This window comes from Primulina eburnea, unplaced genomic scaffold, assembly GCF_022965805.1.
Source record: "Primulina eburnea isolate SZY01 unplaced genomic scaffold, ASM2296580v1 ctg557, whole genome shotgun sequence".
In the NCBI taxonomy this organism is placed as follows: Eukaryota; Viridiplantae; Streptophyta; class Magnoliopsida; order Lamiales; family Gesneriaceae; genus Primulina; species Primulina eburnea.
Window position 1 is genome coordinate 117,475 of NW_027331345.1, and position 16,481 is coordinate 133,955.

The window sequence follows — 16,481 nt, forward strand, 5'->3', positions numbered from 1 at the left end:
ATGCAACAATGCAAATCTCTCTGAAATGAATGTATGCGATGCACCTGTATCTATCAAGATATAAGCAGGATAACCAAAAGAGAGCAGTTACCTGCTATAACATCATCTGGTGCATCTTGTGCTTGCTCTTCGGTCAATGCAAACACTTGGGCTTGTTGCCTCGGAGGTTGACTCACCGTCTGACTACCTCGGCCTCTGGGTGGAGTCGGTGCTGGTGGAGGCTGAAAAGAGTGAACCGATGATGCCTGCCGCTCAAACTGAGGTACTGACCCGGATGCTCTTCCACTCTGGCCTTGCTGCACACCTCTCTGTGGACAGACTTTGGCAAAATGTCCCGGTTGCCTACAAATGTTACATCGGCCTGTAACTCCTTGGCACTGTTGATATGAATCCTCGTACGAATGAAAGGCAAGCACGAATATAGAAATCGCACCCTCAATTCAATAACAAACAAGGAACGATTATTTTGTCCCGATCTTTTGAAACAAGTAAAAATTTGTGATATTCACCTCTAAGTTATTTAACTTAGCAACAAATATCAACGATAAAACAATTGAATCAATAACGAACCTTCAAAGAACAAGCCTATGACAATCCGAGCGAGAAACAATCGACAAACGCCACAAAGATTAAATCTTTGATAAGTTTGATTTTTAGTAAACACAAAGCACAAGCCTTGCAAGATTGAGAGAACTCAATACAATTTCATATATCTTCCATAATGATCCGTTCAACAATAATACATGCATTATATAATCATTAAAATACAAGAAAAGTAGTGTGAAAAGCTTAAATGAGCTAATTAGCAACTTTGACACGGAAGTGCGCCAAAGGACCGCGGGTGCGCTGCAGACTGGACCGCGGGTGCGGTACAGTCTCGGAAAAAAAAAAAATTTTTAAATTTTTTTTTTTTTTTTTTTTAGCAAGACCGCGGGTGCGGTCCTGTTTTGAGCGCGGGTGCGGTGCTGCTTCGGCGAATTTCATCTTGGAGCGCGGGTGCACTCCCTGTTGGAGCGCGGGTGCGGTTCTGCTTCGACCATGACCACTTGAATAACATTCCAAAACTCTCCAATATAATTCCCATGATTCCCAACCTCCTCTAATTTGGTCACCAAGTTTGTAGAACCTCTTTGGTAGTTCATCATGAGTACTTGAAGTGCTTCTTTAAACTTCTTGTTACGTCCTCTCGTTATAGGTCCTTCGGGCAACTCCAACGACTCCCATGCTTTCTTTGGTGCTTGATCAACCACGTTTGCATCATTCTCCCCTTCTTGAAAAGGATTTGTCCTCAAATCTTGATCATCTCCTACATCAAACAACGAAAGATCACTAACATTAAAAGTAGAACTGACATTGTACTCACCTGGTAGTTCTAGTTTGTAGGCATTGTCGTTAATCTTTTCAAGCACTTGAAATGGTCCATCACCCCTAGGTAAGAGTTTCGAACTGTCGCTTTTCTGGAAATCTTTCCTTCCTTAAGTGCAACCACACCCAATCTCCCTTTTCAAAAACCATCTTTTTCCTTCCATTGTTGGCTTGTTTCGTGTATTGTAAATTCTTCTTCTCGATGTTCGCCTTGACCTTCTCATGCAAACTCCTAACAAATTCAGCCTTCTTTTGCCCATCCATGTTTAACCTTTCACTCACAGGTAAAGACATCAAATCCAACGGAGTCAAAGGATTAAAACCATAAACAATCTCAAATGGTGAATAATTCGTAGTAGAATGCACGCTACGGTTATAAGCAAACTCAACAAATGACAAACATTCTTCCCAATTTTCAAGTTCTTTTTGAGTATAGCACGCAAAAGTGTTCCTAGAGTTCTATTAACAACTTCAGTTTGTCAATCCGTTTGAGGATGACATGTAGTAGAAAACAACAGTTTAGTGCCAAGCTTAGCCCACAAATTTTTCCAAAAGTAACTCAAAAATTTAACATCACGATCAGAAACGATAGTCCTAGGCATACCATGCAACCTAACGACTTCTTTAAAGAACAAATCTGCAATGTTGGATGCATCATCAGTTTTGTGACAAGCAATAAAATGTGCCATCTTAGAGAATCTATCAACAACAACAAATATTGAATCCCTCCCTTTCTTAGTCCTAGGCAACCCCAAAACAAAGTCCATAGAGATATCAACCTAAGGTTCACTAGGAACAGGAAGTGGTGTATACAATCCATGTGGTTGTGTTCTAGACTTAGCTTGTCTACAAGTAATACATTTTTCACAAACACGTTCAACATCACGTTTCATATGTGGCCAATAAAAATGCTCATGCAAACAACTCAAAGTTTTAGCCACACCAAAATGCCCCATTAAACCTCCACCATGTGCCTCCCTCACAAGTAATTCACGAATTGATGACTTAGGAATGCACAATCTATCTTCTCTAAATAAAAACCCATTATGCAAATAAAATTTATCATGTGGACCATGCATACATGTTTCAAATATCTCCTTAAAATCCTCATCCAACAAATACAACTCTTTCATATGTCCAAATCCCAAGATTTTCGAATCCAAGGTAGAGATTAATACGTACCTCCGTGATAGTGCGTCGGCCACTACATTATCCTTACCTTGTTTGTATTTGATTATGTAGGGAAATGTACCTATGAATGCCACCCACTTAGCATGCCGCTTGTTCAACTTCTGTTGCCCCTTAAGGTGCTTAAGAGACTCATGATCCGTGTGAATCACAAACTCTTTAGGCCTCAAGTAGTGTTGCCACACCTCCAAGGTCCTCACAAGCGCGTACAACTCCTTGTCATACGTTGGATAGTTCAGCGCTGCTCCATTGAGTTTCTCACTAAAGTACGCCACTGGTCGTCCTCCTTGCATCAAAACACCACCAATACCTACACCTGAAGCATCACATTCAATTTCAAAAGTATTAGAAAAATCAGGCAAAACAAGTAAAGGCGCATTTATTAATTTTTGTTTAATAATATTAAAAGACTTCTCTTGCTCCTCGCCCCAATGGAATGGAACGTGCTTCTTAATCACCGCTGTCATCGGTGCCGCCAATGTGCTAAAATCTTTTACAAACCTCCTATAGAAGCTTGCAAGACCATGAAAGCTTCGAACTTGACTAACATTAGCAGGCGTTGGCCAATCTCGAATAGCACTTACCTTGTCCTCATCCACTTGTATCCCCTGTGAACTTACCACAAAACCAAGGAAGACAAGTTTGCTTGTACAAAAATCACATTTCTTAAGATTAGCATATAAATGTTCATCCCTAAGTGTTATTAGTACAAGTCTTAAATGCTCAACATGTTCTTCTAAATCTTTGCTATACACAAGAATATCATCAAAATAAACCACAACAAATTTCCCTATGTAAGCACGCAAGACATGATTCATCAACCTCATAAAGGTACTAGGAGCGTTAGTTAAACCAAAAGGCATGACCATCCTCTCATATAACCCATACTTGGTTTTAAAAGCCGTTTTCCACTCATCACCTTCCCTCATTCTAATTTGGTGATAACCACATTTCAAGTCAATCTTGCTAAAAATACAAGCACCATGCAATTCATCTAACATATCATCTAGTCTAGGTATGGGATGCCTATACTTGATGGTTATATTATTGATTGCCCTACAATCTACACACGTACGCCATGAGCTATCTTTCTTAGGAACTAGTAAAACAGGTACAGCACAAGGAGACATGGACTCACGCACAAAACCCCTATCTAACAACTCACTTACCTGTAGTTGTAGCTCCTTAGTCTCCTCCGGATTGCTTCTGTAAGCTGGACGATTTGGCAATACACTTCCGGGTACCAAATCAATTTGGTGCTCAATCCCCCTCAATGGTGGTAATCCTTGAGGTAGCTCCTCCGGAAATACATCTTCAAATTCCTGCAAAAGTGAAATTACATTGCTCGGAAGGGACCCGGCTATATCACTTGTGTTAAGGAGGATCTCCTTATAAACAATCAACACAAGTGGTTCATGTGTGTGCATCAATTGCTTCAACTCACTCTTTTGGGCCATATATGTTTTCTTTTTGGCCTCTTTCCTCTCATTTTCTTTTTCCTCATTTTTCTTTTGTATGGCTATCTCGATTTTTTTATCACTTTTGTTTTTAGCCATTTCATTTTTCTTTTCAAAGGCCATCTCACTTTTTAATTCACTCTTTCTTTCGGCCTCATCTCTTTTCTTCTTTTTCAATTGGTCCTCCAACACTTGCTTTGGGGACAAAGGAAGTAAAACAATGGGTTCTTTCTTGAGTACAAAAGAATATTTATTTCTAAACCCATCATGTGTCACTTGCCTATCATATTGCCATGGTCTCCCTAACAAAATATGACAAGCATGCATTGGCACCACATCACACAACACCTCATCAATATACTTCCCAATCGAAAACGCAACCAAAACTTGTTTGTTCACCATCACTTCGGCACAGTCATTCAACCGCTGTAGCCTATATGGTTGGGGATGTTTCAAAGTAGGCAAGCTCAATTTTTCCACCATTTCAAGACTAGCAACATTGGTACAACTTCCTCCATCTATAATAATGTTGCAAACTTTGCCACTGACAAAACATCTAGTATGGAACAAGTTTTCCCTCTGATTCGTCTCCTCTTCTTTGACTTGGGCACTCATGATACGCCTAGTCACTAATGCCTCACCCACAACTGCTTCATATCCCTCATCAGGATCCTCTAATGCAGGCATCTCATCTTCATCCTCTCCATCATCTCCCTCACTATGAGATTCATACTCCCCATAATTATTCAACACCATCACCCTTTTATTGGGACATTGGCTAGCAATATGTCCAACTCCTTGACACCTAAAACATTTAATATCTCTAGAACGATTAATAGGAGTTTCAGGTTTACCTTGCATTCCCTGCTTAGGCGCCTCCTGTTTAATGTAGACTTTGGGCTTGACCACTACCTTGCTTTCTTCACGTTTAATAACATTGGAACGCCAAGGTGTTGATGTATTCCCAGCTTGTGTGGTACGACCAACTCCTCTCCTCTTGAGTTGTTGCTCCACTTTTATCGCCATCTGCACCATTTCATCTAGGTCCAAGTAATGTCTAAGCTCCACTTGGTCTTGAATTTCTCTGTTCAAACCACACAGAAAACGAGCCATAGTAGCCTCACTATCCTCATCTATGTTTGCTCTAATCATGACTACTTCCAATTCTTTATAGTAGTCCTCAACACTCTTCACACCTTGTCTCAAAGTTTGTAACTTCTTAAACATTTCTCTATAGTAGTGATTTGGTACAAACCTTTTCCTCATTACGCTTTTCATCTCCGCCCAAGTTTCTATAGGCCTCTCATTGCATCTCCTCTTAGTGGTCACTAATTGATCCCACCAAATAAGTGCATAATCAACAAATTCAACCACGGCCAACCTAACCTTCTTTTGTTCGGAATAATGGTGACAATCAAACACAAATTCAACTCGCTTTTCCCATTCTAAATAAGCCTCTGGATCCGACTTACCATTGAACGACGGAATTTTCATCTTAATGCTACCTATGTTATTATCTTCCTTATTCCCATCATCGTACCTACCATGTAAGGCTTCTCTTCTTCCCCTACCAAATCCTCTACCTCTTCCGCTTCTACCCCAATTCTCGTTTTGACTCTCCTCTTCTCCTTCCAACTCATAATCATCCTCTTCTTCATCCACTCTACCCAAACCTTTAGGCTTAGATTTATTTTCACTCGTACTAACTTCAAGCCTATCCAATCTCTCATATATAGGATCCAATTCGGCCCTCAACATTCTACTAAAATGCCCAAATAACGCCTCCATTTGAACCTTAGATAACCCCTGGTTCGAATTCTCTCCTACTTCCCTCTCCATTTTAATTTCAGATTTTGTACCTGCAATAAAATGTTAGTAGAAATAAAATATTTTCCTCACCCAAATTCTCACGATCACTCCAAAGAAATAACACTCGCACTCAAATTTTTTTTTCACTCAAATTTGATAATTCTTTCAAAGGTGTGCTCAATCTTTATATATATATATATATATTTATCAAACTAACAAGATTCAACTTGTGAACACTTGCAACTGTCTCACTTGGATTGCACAACAACAAGAACGATAGAATAACACTGAAACAAATTTTTTTTTTTTTCGATGATTCTGGATTATCAAATGACAAAGGATGATAGAAATAACGTAGATCTTAAAATAGAACAAAGGATAACACAAAACTGAAACAGAATGAATTTTTGTTTTTGTTTTTGATAGATATGACGATAGAAAAAAAAAATACCACAGATCTGAGAACAGAACAAAGGATAGTCAGATCTGAAAATAACAACAAAGATAACTTACTTGAATTCAATGAGCCAAAGCTCTGATACCAAATGATATGAATCCTCGTACGAATGAAAGGCAAGCACGAATATAGAAATCGCACCCTCAATTCAATAACAAACAAGGAACGATTATTTTGTCCCGATCTTTTGAAACAAGTAAAAATTTGTGATATTCACCTCTAAGTTATTTAACTTAGCAACAAATATCAACGATAAAACAATTGAATCAAGAACGAACCTTCAAAGAACAAGCCTATGACAATCCGAGCGAGAAACAATCGACAAACGCCACAAAGATTAAATCTTTGATAAGTTTGATTTTTAGTAAACACAAAGCACAAGCCTTGCAAGATTGAGAGAACTCAATACAATTTCATATATCTTCCATAATGATCCGTTCAACAATAATACATGCATTATATAATCATTAAAATACAAGAAAAGTAGTGTGAAAAGCTTAAATGAGCTAATTAGCAACTTTGACACGGAAGTGCGCCAAAGGACCGCGGGTGCGCTGCAGACTGGACCGCGGGTGCGGTACAGTCTCGGAAAAAAAAATTTTTTAAAAAAAAAAAAAATTTTTTTTTTTTTTTTTAGCAAGACCGCGGGTGCTGTCCTGTTTTGAGCGCGGGTGCGGTGCTGCTTCGGCGAATTTCATCTTGGAGCGTGGGTGCACTCCCTGTTGGAGCGCGGGTGCGGTTCGGCTTCGACCATGACCACTTGAATAACATTCCAAAACTCTCCAATATAATTCCCATGATTCCCAACCTCCTCTAATTTGGTCACCAAGTTTGTAGAACCTCTTTGGTAGTTCATCATGAGTACTTGAAGTGCTTCTTTAAACTTCTTGTTACGTCCTCTCGTTATAGGTCCTTCGGGCAACTCCAACGACTCCCATGCTTTCTTTGGTGCTTGATCAACCACGTTTGCATCAACTGTTCAGTCGCATGCCTACCTCCACAAGAATTACAGTAGACACCTGAAGTCCTTGAACTTTGATCAAAACCAGTCTGTCTTGATCCGCTGGAGCTCGACGAACTGCTCCCAGGTCGCTTAAACTGTTTCCCCTTCGCCTTCAGCTGTTCCTTTCTGCCACTGCTACTACCGCCACTATCAAATCTTGGAGGAGGAGATTGCACTGAAGGTTGTGGTGGTCTTGGCGTAGAAGCAACATATGGAGCACTCCGCTGTCTTATCAATCCTGCTTCTGCTCCTTTGGCCCGATTTAACGCATCTGCAAAATTATTCGGTCTCCCCGTGTTTACCAACGTAAAGATATCTGGATTTAAGCCATTGATAAATTGATCCGCCATGGCCTCGTCATTCCCTGAAACATGGGGTGCGAAACGAAGCAAGGAAGAGAATTTAGCAACATACTCTTCAATGTCCAGTTGCCCTTGCCTCAAGTTTGCAAATTCAGCGCCTTTATCTTTACGGTAGGATACAGGAAAGAAACGCTGATAGAACTCCGTCTTGAACACTTTCCATGTAATTTCTGTACCACGTTGCTCTAGTGCTCTTCTCATGTTCAACCACCAGTTCTTGGCTATGTCCTGGAGTTGATGGCCAATAAGCTTTATTCTTTTCTCGTCACCATACTCCAAAGACTCAAATAACATTTCAATGTCCTCAAGCCAACTTTCGCACTCGATGGCATTCTCGGTACCTTTTAATGTGGGAGGTCGAAAGGATTGGAATCGCTTCAGCAACGTCTCCATAGGGGTCGCCGTAACATCCATAGGATCTCCGGATGTGCTCCCCTGTTCTGGTGCTGTGGGTCGTAGAGGTACTGCTGCTCTTCTAGGTGGCATATCTAATAATCCAAAGGATTAGTATACAAACTATACAACTGTCTCAGCCATCCTCTAGTCAGTTACCTCTGATCTAGAATCAGTTCTGATTCAGTTAATCACATGTTATAATCGATCAGATAACAACAACATGTAATAAGGAAAGCAATAAACATGTTAGCACATCATAAGCAAGGAAGAAGACTCGATCTACCCCGCTCATTCTATCTTATCTTACTTTAAAGGAACTATGGCTCTGATACCACCTGTTGTGGGGACCCGGGCTCTAATTCTTTTTCTTGGGATTAAATGGATCGTTATTATAAAACATGGGTCAAATTTTCGCTTTTTACATAAAAACACATGTAACTAAACCAACATAAGTTCTTACTTTAATTTACAACATAAAACATAAAGTACATGTCTTGATCCATAAACAACTAGTGTTCACTATCATCTAAACTCAAATGATAGTACAAGCCTAACAAAAGAACCACTAGTACTCTGCTGCGCCCGAGATCACCACGCTATCACGATCATCGCTGTCTCGACCCAAATCCTGCCCCACCTGTTGTTATGCACACATACAGACATAACAACTGCCGGAAAACCGGTGAGAACAAATCCCAGTATAAACATGTATACATGCAGTAAAACAATCTAAAACATGCAACATGCTAATATGAATGACATGCATATATATAATCATGCAATGCGAGTCTAATCATGTCTAGATGCGACTCGACTAGAACTCTAGGGATCCCGTTGTGAATAAGACGTCACTGTCTGTCACCTACCCTCCCAATCGAGGTGCTGTACGTCTTATTCCTAGACTTCGGCCTGATCTGTATCCACGTCTACAAAGGGGCGGTGATCTTCCCCTAAGCTGAGATATCGCCGAACATCTAGAAGTCTGCCTGATCTCCAGACTGTCCTATCTTAATGCATATATACACAATCTGTAAACAAGCATGATCCTTCTAATGCAATGCCATAAGATCTGTAAACAAAGCATAGCAAGATTTTGAAAGCGGACCGGTTACGGAGGCCGGAAACGCAACGGAAGCGAAAAATTAAAATTTTAGAGCATATATTTCGGCCCCCTCATATATTTTGTGCAATATTTACAAGAAATCAAAAACATGCATAGGATGTTTGTAGAAATTTACCTATCAACTCCTTAGAGTTGATGAAATGGCTCCAACTTTGTTTAAAATAACAAAGCTCTTCTTGGCAAGATAAGTCTACAAGCTTCCTTCCTCCAAAAATCAAGCCCACCACTTAACAAGGTAAATCCCCTCAAGTTTTGCACTAGAAAAACTTGAGGATTTTTCAAAGAGAATGATTTTTGCTCTCCAAAATGAAGAACAAAAACTTGAAAAATGAGAGAGAAAACCACCCCAAAAATTCGGCCAAGTGAAGTGTGAGATGAGTGTGGGAGACTAGCCTAGGTTGTTGTGTAAAGTTGTCTCTCAAAAGTTGCATGCTTTTGGAATTTTTAATAAAAAGTAATCAACAACCTTTCACCTCCCAAACATGCAAACCCTAGCATGTCTCACATATATTATATGGTTTTTAACACATTAAAAACCATAGACTAAATTTTATTATCTCAAACACATTTGAGATTAATTAAATATTACTTGATTTTACTCAAGTCCCACTAGTTAAATAATTATTTAAATTGAGCTCTACAAGACTCAATATTATTTAATTAATTCAACACTTGAATTAATTTAATTATTTAGACTCTACTAGGTCCACTAGTGTTTAATTAATTCAACACTTGAATTAATTTAATTTAGTCCACAATAATGTTTATGAAAATCACAATTTTCAACTACATTATTTACTTGGCCAAATTTTAATCTTAGGAACACTTCCATAAATTAAAACTTATATCTCTCATAGAAGTCATACTTCTAATTTTCTTTACGCTTATAAACACTTTTATAAGCCGTTCAACACATTGAACTATTTTACTTCTCTTCGGGATTTACTAAGCAAGTATTTGTGTGGCCCTCAATGGTTCATTGATACAACTAGCCGTGGGTTCACATCTCTATGTGATTCGGACTAAACATGTCCTTATTCGAGCATACCCCAATTGCTCCATTCTTACTTATCAACCCCTTGATAGTAAGAACGTCAGAACTCAAGTCTGATAGTACCCAACCAATCACGTTAAACGCCTAGCAGCATCGCTTACGTGATTCCCTAGGTATCACATGATAGTGCCTGCAAGAACCATTCAATTATGGTTAGCGTACAGTACGGTCCCTTCAACTCATATATCCCGACCGATTCGACAACTATTGGTTTATCGAGAGTTGTCAATGAATCGATACTATGTGTCATGTCGTGGTTGCATCGATGGTGTAATCTATGAAACCCCTTTCATAATTACAACCATACTCTGATCAGAGATTTCAACCCACACATACATGAGAAACACATAGGATATCCATACCCGTAGGTAAGCGGTGAATCCCCGACTACAATGCATCGACTCCTATATGTTTCGCCGTAACACCCAACCTTGCCACCTGATGACCCCATAAGAGTCGGTAAACAAGTCAAAGTGAAACGCTAGCATATAGAGTCTCAATGTTGTCCCGGGTCATAAGGACTAATGGTGTACAACCATAAACTAGGACTTTTCCACTCGATAAGTGAGAACCACTTGGAAAGTCCTTTATAGAGGGTTGTTCAGTGCACTCTACCAGGAGCACCTATCTGCATGCTCGGACATCACAATGTCCCCTACCAATGAAACATGGTACTCACATCGCAGATACTAGTCTCTAACTCGAGCGGCCTTTATCCTTCTTAGTGGCGGCTGAATCGACTAGGAACGGTTTAGAATATACAGTATTCCAAATATGAGTTTCATGATACTCATCATATGAGCATCTCATATTCTTTCTACTATTTGTATATTCAAGGACTTTATCTATGCAACAAGCATGGGTATAAAGATAAAGATGCGCCAAATTAATAAATTGAAATATTATTAAAATAAAGATCGTTTATACAAAGAGTTTCATTGTGAACAGTCGGCCAACACTTGGCTCGACGTGCACCTACTCTAACAATCTCCCACTTGCACTAGAGCCAACTACCTATATGCTTTAGACCCATTGATTCGCGATGCTTCTCGAACGATGGTCCTGGTAAAGGCTTAGTTAGTGGATCAGCAACATTATCTGCGGAGCCGACTTTGTCAATCACGACATCTCCTCTTTCCACGATCTCTCTGAGGATGTGGTACTTTCTCAATACGTGTTTGGACTTCTGATGAGACCTTGGCTCCTTCGCCTGAGCTATGGCTCCCGTGTTGTCGCACATCACCGGGATAGGAGCAACTCCATTTGGAATGACGCCCAACTCTTGGACGAAATTCCTAATCCAAACAGCCTCCTTTGCTGCAGCCGATGCAGCAATGTATTCTGCCTCAGTGGTGGAATCCGCAGTACTGTCTTGCTTGGAACTCTTCCAAGAGACAGCACCACCATTGAGCATGAATATGAATCCGGAGGTTGAATTCGAGTCATCAACATCGCTTTGGAAGCTAGAGTCGGTATAGCCTTCCAATTTCAGTTCTCCACCCCCATAGACCAAGAACAACTTATTGGTCCTTCTCAAATACTTGAGGATGTCTTTCACAGCTTTCCAGTGTGGAAGACCGGGGTTGGATTGATATCTACTCACTACACTTAGTGCAAATGCCACGTCAGGACGTGTAGATATCATCCCATACATGATACTATCAATGGCTGAAGCATACGGAATTCGTGTCATCGCCGCTATCTCTGCATCAGTCTTTGGAGACATAGACTTGGATAGGGACACGCCATGACACATTGGTAGATGTCCTCTCTTGGACTCATCCATCGAGAACCGCTTCACGATGGTATCAATGTATGTGGACTGGGTGAGACCAAGCAATCTTTTTGATCTATCTCTATAGATCTGTATTCCCAATACAAAAGATGCTTCACCCAAGTCCTGCATTGAGAACTTACTTGCTAACCATATCTTTGTTGATTGCAACATTCCTACATCATTCCCAATGAGTAGAATGTCATCAACATAAAGAACAAGGAATGTCACAGCACTCCCACTGACCTTCTTATACACACAGGGTTCCTCAGGATTCTTAGTAAAACCAAACTCTTTGATTGTACTATCGAATCTGAGGTTCCAACTCCTCGATGCCTGCTTAAGACCATAAATAGATCTTTGAAGTTTGCATACCATATGCTCACTTCCGATAGATGTGAAACCCTCAGGTTGAGACATGTAAATTTCTTCCTTAATATCCCCATTAAGGAAAGCTGTCTTAACATCCATCTGCCATATCTCATAGTCATACCATGCAGCTATGGCTAGCAATATCCTAATGGACTTGAACATCGCAACTGGAGAAAAGGTTTCCTCATAGTCAACACCTTGCCTTTGAGTATACCCTTTTGCTACCAATCGCGCCTTGAAGGTCAATACCTTCCCATCCGCCCCAAGTTTCCTCTTGTAAATCCATTTACACCCTATGGGAACAATTCCCTCAGGTGGATCTACGAGATTCCACACTTGGTTCGAATGCATGGAATTCATCTCAGATTCCATTGCTTCAAGCCACTTGGATGAATCGGCATCCGATAACGCTTCCTTGAAAGTCCTTGGATCACATCCAAGGTTAGGCTCATCATGGCCCTCTTCAAGAAGCAGACCATACCTCACAGGTGGTCTCGAGACTCTCTCGGTTCTTCTAGGAGCTTGTATCTCCTCACTTGGCTTCTCGGGTGTGGGTTCTACAACTGTGGGTGTCTCTCGAACCTCTTCGAGTTCTATCATCTCGCCTTTTCTATCTAATAGAAATTCCTTTTCCAAAAAGGTTGCGTTCCTAGAAACAAACACCTTTGCTTCTTGGGGATGATAGAAGTAATATCCAATTGAATTCCTCGGATATCCCACAAAGTAGCATAAAATGGATCGACTATCCAATTTATCTCCCACTGTCTGCTTCACATAAGCAGGACACCCCCATATTCTAAGATAAGAATACTTGGGAGGCTTACCCATCCATATCTCATATGGAGTCTTGTCAACTGCCTTTGTATGGACATTGTTCAACAACATTGCCGCTGTTTCAAGCGCATATCCCCAAAAGGATGGCGGCAACTCCGTGAACCCCATCATAGACCGAACCATGTCCATCAAAGTCCGGTTACGACGCTCCGAAACACCATTTAACTGTGGTGTAGCGGGCGGAGTCCACTGCGAGAGAATCCCATTCTCTCTAAGATACTCTTGGAACTCGGCACTCAAGTACTCACCACCTCGATCCGATCGAAGTGTCTTGATGCTTCGTCCCAATTGCTTCTCTACTTCACTTCTGAATTCTTTGAACCTTTCAAAGGCTTCAGACTTGTATTTCATCAAATACACATACCCATACCTCGAATGGTCATCGGTAAAGGTGATGAAGTAGGCATGTCCATGCTTAGTGGTGATGCTAAGCGGACCGCACACATCGGTATGGATCAAATCCAATAACCCTTTGGCTCGCTCCGCATGGCCCTTAAAGGGAATTTTGGTCATCTTTCCTTTTAGACAGGATTCACAAGTCGTGAGAGCATTAATATCGGACATATCAAACATGCCAACTCCCACTAACTTGTTCATCCTTCTTAGGGATATATGACCTAATCGAGCATGCCATAATTGTGCCGAATTAAGAGTATCTTGTTTGCGCTTATTTGTTGTTGTTATCGTTTGGACATTGTTAAGTGGAATATCTTTTAATTTTAAGGTGTAGAGATTGTTTTCAATTTCACCGGTACCAACTAAACATTCATTCTTGTAAATATTGCAAACACCTTTGCCAAATAAACAAGAAAATCCATCGATATCAAGCATAGGAATGGAAATAATGTTTTTGATCAAGTCTGGTACAAATAAAACATCTCTTAATACAAACTTAAAATCATTGTTCAAAATTAAACAAACATCTCCTATGGCCTTGGCAGCAACTCTTGCTCCATTGCCCATCCTTAAGAAGGTCTCACCCTCTCGGAGCCTTCTACTTCTTCCCATCACCTGCAAATCGTTACAGAGATGTGAGCCACAGCCGGTATCCAATACCCAAGAAGTAGAGTTAATCGAGATATTTACTTCAATAAAGAACACACCTTTGGCAGAACCCTTCTGCGCAAGATATTCCCTGCAGTTACGCCTCCAATGTCCAGGCTTCTTGCAGTGGTGACAGATGTCAACAGTCTTCTCAGCCTTCACTGGCGCGGCTGCCACTACGGGACTCGAAGTCTGCCTCTTCAAGGGCTCGCTCTTCTTGGTACGCTGGAAAGAACGCTTCTTTCCCTTCCCAGGTGGACCGGTCTTCGTGCCAGATGAAGAGCCCACAAAAAGAACCTGCTTCTCCTTCTTGATCGTGGACTCAAAGGTCACAAGCATGTTCACCAACTCTTCAAGGCTGGGCTCAAGCTTGTTCATGTTGAAGTTCACGACAAAAGGATCGAAAGAGCTGGGCAGTGACAACAGCAACACATCCGTGGTCAACTCCGATGGCAACACCAAATCCATGCCTACGAGCTTGTCCACGAGCCCAATCAACTTTAGGCCATGCTCATGGACCGAAGTCCCATCTCGCATGCGTAAAGTGATGAGCTCCTTTACTGTGGCATGCCTCAAAGGCCGAGTCTGCTCTCCGAAGAGCTCCTTGAGGTGCATATGAATGTCAGCAGCATTCTTTGCATCCTCGAATCGCCTTTGCAGCTCATCGTTCATTGAAGCCTGCATATAACACTTCGCCTTCAAGTCATGGTCACACCATTCCTTGTAGGTCTGCAATTCCTCAGGAGTGCAGCCTATAGGAGCCTCAGCAGGGGGCGCCTCAGTCAGTGTATACGCGATCTTCTCCGAGTTTAGGACAATCTTTAAATTTCTTAGCCAAGTGATATAGTTTGGTCCGGTTAGAATGTGTTTTTCGAGAATGACGGAAAACGGGTTGCGAATTGATGACATGTCAAAGATTGTACTGAAAAGTAAAACAGATAAATGTTAATGACTATTTTAAAATATTTAATAAGATATAAAGTTTGGACTTTTACTTTATAAATAATCGCTCCCACTGTTTTGACATTTTCACTACCCTCTAGTGAAAACGGGAAACATTTTCCTCAGAAGGTACGTAAGGTCCAATTAGCGAATTGTGACCCCGAATAATATCGGCCATCACAATTCCTAAAAGGTAGTTTCCAATTGCATCGCCATGCAACCCTCTACGTATACTTTTGTCTCATGTTTGATTAGGACCCAATAATATGACGTCGTTCATCTTTACGTGTCAAGCCTAACCCATCGATATTGAACCTTAATGGACGGTCGCCATGAGTTCCCTCAATAATATGAGCCGAAATCATGGGAGTTCCACGTAGTTCACATCACAATGTCAATGGATGTCACAGCTTTCCGGCACTCAAGGCTCCCCAATAACATGAGCCGAGCCCCGAGTACGGGTAGCGTTCATCATGCATCCATTGTCGATGGAAGACAAGGAAATTATAAACAAATTTATAATTCCCCTTTTCGGACTTGATATTAATTTTGAATCTTATTCAAAATGAGGGTTTTTAATTTTGAAAGGTCTCATCTTTAATTTTATTTTAAAAGCTCGCCATGTTTGATCGTATGTTTGCCGGATTCATGCAACTTTGTTATTATTATAATAATAACGCACATACTCATTATTTATAACATATCATGCATATATTATAAATAGAAAACAGTACAAGGATGATCAATTGCCCCAATACTAATGGCCCGTGTGAGCCAAACACGGGCCTAGGTCCAATCCTAGGGTAAATGCAAGGGATGCAATGCAACTAAAACTATTACATTAGCATCCTATATTACATGTCTTCGATCTTCATAATCACCAAGGCCACCATCTTCCAATCTTGATCTTCCCCTATTCTAATATTTACAATTAAATATCCATGGCACATAGGGATACATCTCATGGGGTGGGAACGGGCCATAAACCAAGCCCACTTTAAAAATTGATAATTATTACAATCATACAACACAAATATCCTAGCATACACCTAGCAAATTGGGCTTGGGCTTTTGATCATCCTTCATGCATAATATCACATATCATACACCATCAATTAATTATCACTATAATTAATTGATCCAATATTATATTTCTTGATCCAATCACTAACCGCCACAATTATAAATTAAATTAACAAAGTATACAAACACCTTTGTCTACTTTCAAATTAATTTATTTATAATCGAATTTCTTGTAAATCACAATTTACTATAAATAATTAAAGTCCAACTTCAATTAT

General features: G+C 40.4%; 1 pseudogene; it reads right to left on the minus strand.

Annotated features, from left to right (window-relative positions):
* Positions 1-980: 980 nt before the first annotated feature.
* On the minus strand, positions 981-5,849 carry LOC140821376 (uncharacterized; annotated as a pseudogene).
* Between the last annotated feature and the right edge of the window lie 10,632 nt (positions 5,850-16,481).